This window comes from Mycetomoellerius zeteki, unplaced genomic scaffold (genome assembly GCF_001594055.1).
Source record: "Mycetomoellerius zeteki isolate Tzet28-1 unplaced genomic scaffold, Tzet1.0 scaffold15, whole genome shotgun sequence".
NCBI classification, from domain to species: domain Eukaryota; kingdom Metazoa; phylum Arthropoda; class Insecta; order Hymenoptera; family Formicidae; genus Mycetomoellerius; species Mycetomoellerius zeteki.
Window position 1 is genome coordinate 396,645 of NW_017256447.1, and position 6,085 is coordinate 402,729.

Consider the following 6,085-nt stretch of genomic DNA (forward strand, 5'->3'; position numbering starts at 1 on the left):
TCTATTATTTTTTATATCTAAAAATCTAATTCGCTACAGCAAATTTTAATGGTAATCATACTTTAAAATTATGCTTTCTCAGAAAATAGCTTTCAATACGAAAATCATCGTCTTAAGATTTATGCACGTTCCTAACATAGATTAACTTCAATCTCGATTCAATTTACTTTTCATGTTTTTCTTATTCTTAGAACTAGAAGAAGATTAAGCGTAAGTTGAACCACGATTGAAGTTAATTTACATTGATAGAAACGGGCATTAATTGAATCCATTATTGTAAGTTCATGTCATTGCGGCATGAAGGAAGCAACGAAGGTGTAATATCCTTATTTCGCGCGAAATTCTCACGTCTTCGCACTCCATTTCCCATGGAATGCCGACCCGGATAGAGTGAGAGAGAAAGAGAGAGAGAACGAACAGAACACGCCGATCGAGGGAAGGTCGCGTTCTCCAGCCGAGGGTCCGAAATCAATCAAAACATTAATTGAAAGAGCGAGAAGACAATGGAGCCGGCTCGGCTAAGGCGGTAGGTATGGATGGTCTTGATAATCGAAAGATATCCTGGCCAATAGCCGGTAACCCGTCAGAGCACACCGAACGAGTTGGAAAAGGAACTTTCCTCCGGGCTTCCTTCCTGCGAAGGGCGGAGAGGAAAATTCGTGGCACGGAGTCTTGGCTGGTTGGTGAGAGAACGGAAAGAGAAAAGAAAAAAGACGATGAAGAGAAAGAAACACAAGGAGAGCGAGAAGAAAGGATTATACGAGAATGTCCAACGATAAAATAAAGTCTTTTTCCTTCATAGTCATCGCATTCCTTTCTTGTAAATAACGTCATTTACGCGACTATATGCTAGGAAGTCGCCCCACTCGTGAGGGGGCCCCCAGCGACAAATTCGATTATCCGAGTCGATACAGAGTCGATCCGGGGATGCCCGGCGTTAGCTGGCTGCTGCGGCGCGGCGAGTTAATGAACGCGCTCTCTATTCAATTGTTGACCGGTATTATTAGTACGGCGAACGTTAGCGCTTTATTAATTAACAAATCGATTTTGGTCGGTAGCGAATGCTAATTATTCAACATCAGCCCGGCATTCGGTGCCGTTGCGAATGGTTCTTTAATGAGCGAAGCTAATTGTACGAGGTATACTCTCAATAGCGTTGCACTAAAGGAGCAACCGTCGAGCGCCGATGAAACTTTTAACGATCGATAAAAGAATGTTGCGGAATTTCGCGCCAGTGTCGTCCGCGTTGCTTCCGTGCCCCTCGCGATCGATGATATCTCTTAATAACCCCGCATCGACCCATCGATCCCTATAGTTCATGAACTTTTCTCTCAGTCGTCTATATCGCGTGGTTGAAATTCTGCTGGAGCGATTTTGATTTCTTCAGATCGTCTTGGAAGTTCACATTTAGCTTCTCTATTTCTCAATATTCTCTTCTACTTTTAAGTACTGATGTACTTGATACCGAGATTGGCGTTCTGAAGCGACGCGTGCGACACCCTAAGTACACAAGGGCATCACTACGCAGAGAAAAATCTCGTAGGAAAAGGATATCGGGGACGACGCCCAGAAGGACGCGGCACTGCCATCTGGCGGTATGCCCAAGGACCCACGAGAAGCTTCAATCGCCGTAAAAGCAGCCCCTCCGACTTAAAGAAGACGACGGTTGGAGAGAAAAGGGCGAAACGAGAGCAATACAGAAAGGAGAGAGAGATAAAGAAGGAAAGAGAAGAGGGTATTGAAGAGAGGGGAAGTAAAAGTTAGTAGCTCACCGAGGCGGACAGAGATAGAGTCCAGGCGAAGGTTGATAGACCGCTGGGGGACTGGGGATGCGAAGCAGAGGGAGGACAGGGTGCGATGGTCAGCTCGCGAGATACACGTTCGACGGTGCGGCCGACTTAAGAGGATTACATTTGATATTTCGATCGGGCAAAGTGGCTTTTTATTGGACATTCGCCGCGGAATTATCGCTGACTCGTGTCGAAAGGCATTACGCGCGCCCCGGCGTTATTAAATTATAGCAGCGGCTCGCTACCACGCTATAATGTCCGGAAAACGAGGAAAATGCTGCTTGTGAAAAAAAGGTGTGCTTCAGCGAAAGAGAAACTTCCACTGTTATTTTCTAAAAGAACTTGCGACGAATACTTGGCCCCGAGACTGTTGGACCCTTGTTTCGAAGTTTATGAGTGATGTGTACTTATACGTATACTCGGATCACTTAAATTACATTTATTTATTTATTTCTACTATCTCCAGTTAAATTCATAATGTCAAATTGTACCAAATTTTTTAAATCATTCTTATAGATCGTTATTACTCAATATGTCTTTATAATTTAACTTTTATTATATATGATAGGAAAGTCGTTACAGTCTGAAAAAATATCATACTTTAGGACAAGAAATATAATGAAATAATGAATTTATAACAAATATTACTAAGTAAGTAAAAGCTATTAAGATTTTAAAAATAGACTCACATCCTCTAAAGGTTAAACAATAGCGGCGCGTTAAACTCAAGAAATGTATTAAATTTAACTTGAATTTACTATTTCCTAAGTGCATATATGTTACCATGGACGTCATTTATCTTGAAACTGTATGCAATTTAACCACAGAAATGAGTTGATGTGACTGTTTCTTAATCATACATTTTATATTAAAATATTATACTTGATAGCTAAAAACAACAAAATTAGTTATTTAATTTAGAGAATTAGTTTAAATTTGATATTTTAATATTTAACAGTGTATTTACTATTATTACTAAGTGCATTAGTTTCAATTAAAAATTTTTTAATTTTAATTAAAAAAGAAAAATACGCTGTCTTGTAAAACCATTAAGAGCTGCACAAGTTTTAATCAATTTTTTAGAAGCTCATTGATCGTTATATTAAGAACCGGTAACGTTTCACTTAATTTAAACAGCGGAGAAATTTTTCGAAACAATGAAGGCAGTGCGGTACAGTTTCGACTCAGCAGTCGCGGTAATAAACTGGCGAAATAGTGGCAGTAGCAACTAGCGTCCACGACGGCAACAGCAGCCTTTTCTCCTCTTTTAGCCTGCGAGGCTAATTAGCCGCGGCAATTTGTCGGTGCGAAACAAACGCGGTCGGTTCGAAGGTCTCGCGCTCGCACGAGCTTTCTCGATTTATCCGCGCGCGTGTTAACCGTATCTACCTACCTACCTCCATCGGAAGCGAACTTCAAACGAAATAATTAAGCGATTCTCTTTAGCCTGGCCCGGCTAACGAGCCCCCGCCGCTGGCTGAAACTAGTGCCAATTATCGGCATTCAAACGGACGAGTACACGCGGGTGGCCGACAGTTGAGACGTTCTCTTGGCGGGACGTCGGGACGGCGACGGAGGAGGAGGAGGAGGAGGAGGAGGAGGAAGAAGACGAGAAAGAGAGAAGAGGAGGTGAGAGAGGAAAGGTCGCTGATGAAGAAGGCGGCGGGGCTTTCAAGAAACAGGGCGGGATGCTCGTCCGGACGTACAGTTAGCTTCATTATTTCGACTTCAACCGACGACATATGTGGGAATAAAATGCGTGATGTGGTTACGCGAGAAGGATCTGATCTTATCTTGTGAAAGGTCGTAGAAAGAGAGGGAAGATTGAAGATGGTGATATTTCCAGTTTTCTTTAACGAAGAAATTCATCAGCCGCATTTATCCGCTGGAATTTCCTTTTCAATTTCTTCATCGAAGGTGAAGGTTTCTGATGTTCGACGCTCGATAATTCGTTAATTAAGATTCTAATTAAATTTTCGCGTAAATAGAGAGTGTATGTTACGCCACGAAAGAAGATCTTGAATGTGTTGACGATATATAAGTTTTTAAAAATACAAAACATACCTTTTAGCCATAAATATAAAATATCTCCATAAATTGACGTAAACGTTTTACAGCTAAATAAAAATAAATTAAAACAGTTTTAATAGAAAATAATATTTATTTCTGTAATAATTGTAATATTTTATTACTCCTCCTTTGGTCTTTATTATCGCCTTTTTCAAGAAAATGCTATAAATTGGAGATGCTTTATACTTATGATTAAGGCTGTACAATATTTAAATTTTTGTCAAATAAATAAGTATGAAAAATCTGTTTTGAAAAGTTAGAAAATAAAGCGATATATTTTTATCTCGGATAGTTTATTAGATCCTAAATCGATGGATTATTTCCTTTTACATATAGTAAAAATATATTTATAATTCACTCATGTCACGCATAATAGACTTTAAAATAAATTCTGAAAGGCTATATAATAATGTGCTATTCCGACGAATCGCTCGCGAGATTGCACCTAGCGCTAATCTTCGTGAAAGCTTTGTCACGCGCTGCAACCGGCTCGCTCTTGCATATTGGATGACGATATCTCGAAAACGATTCATACATAGTGCATTACGTAATCTCATAGCATCCGTTTGAGACATTACTAAGACGGTTCAATGAAGAAACGTAGCTCCATTCTCATGAATGAATGAAATTATCTAATCGACTTTGGATACTACAATTTCAATAATAAATTGAATGTGAATAACACAGAGAGAGAGAGAGAGAGAGAGAGAGAGAGAAGTAAGAAGCACCAAATACGATCAAGGCTGGATTTTGCTTGTAAATTTAAAATTTTTCAGTTATATAAATTACATTTCAAATACATAAATTACAACTTTCAATTTTTCGGAGGAAAAAAGTTACCCTAAAAAAAACTTAGGCCGGTATTTATAGTCAGTTCTTATTTTAAGATAGTCTTAAGTAATATCTTAAGTAATGTTTTAAGATGCTAATATAGCTCTATGATTGGTTCATGTCATCTTAAGATTGTACTTAAGATAGTCTTAAATATAAGAATCGACTATGAACCGTCCTTAAACAAAATTTAATTTCACGCCATTTTTTCTTTCACTACAAAAAAGAGATGCACGTTGCTTTTCGTGGCGAAAAAAATATGTACATACATATTGACGAATAAATAATTTAATTAACTGCCGTATTAAATGTCTCTTTAATTTTAATTAAACGTCTCAAGGATTGGCGTCAATTAATCGCGTTCCCCTCGCAGCCGCGCTAGTCGATAATCACGCGCCGTTACGACGATTCAGCGGGACAAAGGAATCACGAAGTAAAGGAGCTATACGAGTCATTTCTAAGGATGCAGTTAATCCGCGTCGGCTAACGGCTAACGGCAGCCCTACAACGGAATCGCCTTAAAACGCGACCGGTAATTGGAACAGACGTCGGTCGATGAGAGACGGGACCCTCGCGCGAGAGATGCAAGCGCGCAAGAAGGGGGTGAATGACTATACAGAAGTGTGCCAGCGCGTGCTTATCTGCCAAGCTAAAAAGCAAGACAGTTTATAATTAACGCGAGACTCTCACGCGACTTCTTTAGCAAATGCACGTTCATTTTATACACCGTCTATATACACGCGTCGCGATCTTATCGGCGCATTTTATTTTCTCCTCTCCTCTCATCCTACGTTCTGCATCTTATGTTTCGTAAATGCATTTTGCACAGAAATATTATGCTGCTCGTGTGGGACGTGAGATCGAGATTGATAAATACTACCTACCGAACCGAGTAATTACATTCTTTCACATTTGGAGTAATCAAATCTCGACGCAATCTAGAGTTCTCATCAAAGTCCCACTCTATTTCCCGCCAGTCCGTCTATCTCGCTGTGATCTGATCTGATCTGATCTCTGATCGCATTTACCTGTCAACAATTGCTGGGAAACAGCGAAGGTTTCGTTGCGAGGCAGCAGTCTTCTCCGTTTAAGCTTTCCGCGTCACGTGGCACTGCACAAGGGGCACGAAACGGCCACCAACTTCCGTCCACGGATCGTCTTCCCCCATCGGTGATCAATTATCAAACGATCGATCGCGATCTATCGAAATTCTACAAAATGTTCTCTTTACAACCCTCAGCCACGCACACCCTTGAGTACGCAAGGACAAAGCGTAAAATAACGTGCGTCAAGCAATGTCCCACCGAAAGTACCACGAGATCACCGCTCCGGCGGTCGGCTGTAAACTGCCGAGTGCCGCGTGCGGCTACGGCACGCCACCGAGAGTGATAAAT

The 6,085-nt window shown here is 40.7% G+C and overlaps 1 protein-coding gene across 1 annotated transcript in view; it reads right to left on the reverse strand.

Moving 5' to 3' along the window:
- LOC108720417 (LIM domain only protein 3) overlaps window positions 1-5,884 on the reverse strand; it is a 33,321-nt gene extending 27,437 nt beyond the window's left edge. The window contains exon 1 of the mRNA XM_018444415.1: window positions 5,720-5,884. The gene's annotated coding sequence lies outside the window, so the exon portion shown is untranslated. The remainder of the gene's footprint in view (window positions 1-5,719) is intronic.
- Between the last annotated feature and the right edge of the window lie 201 nt (window positions 5,885-6,085).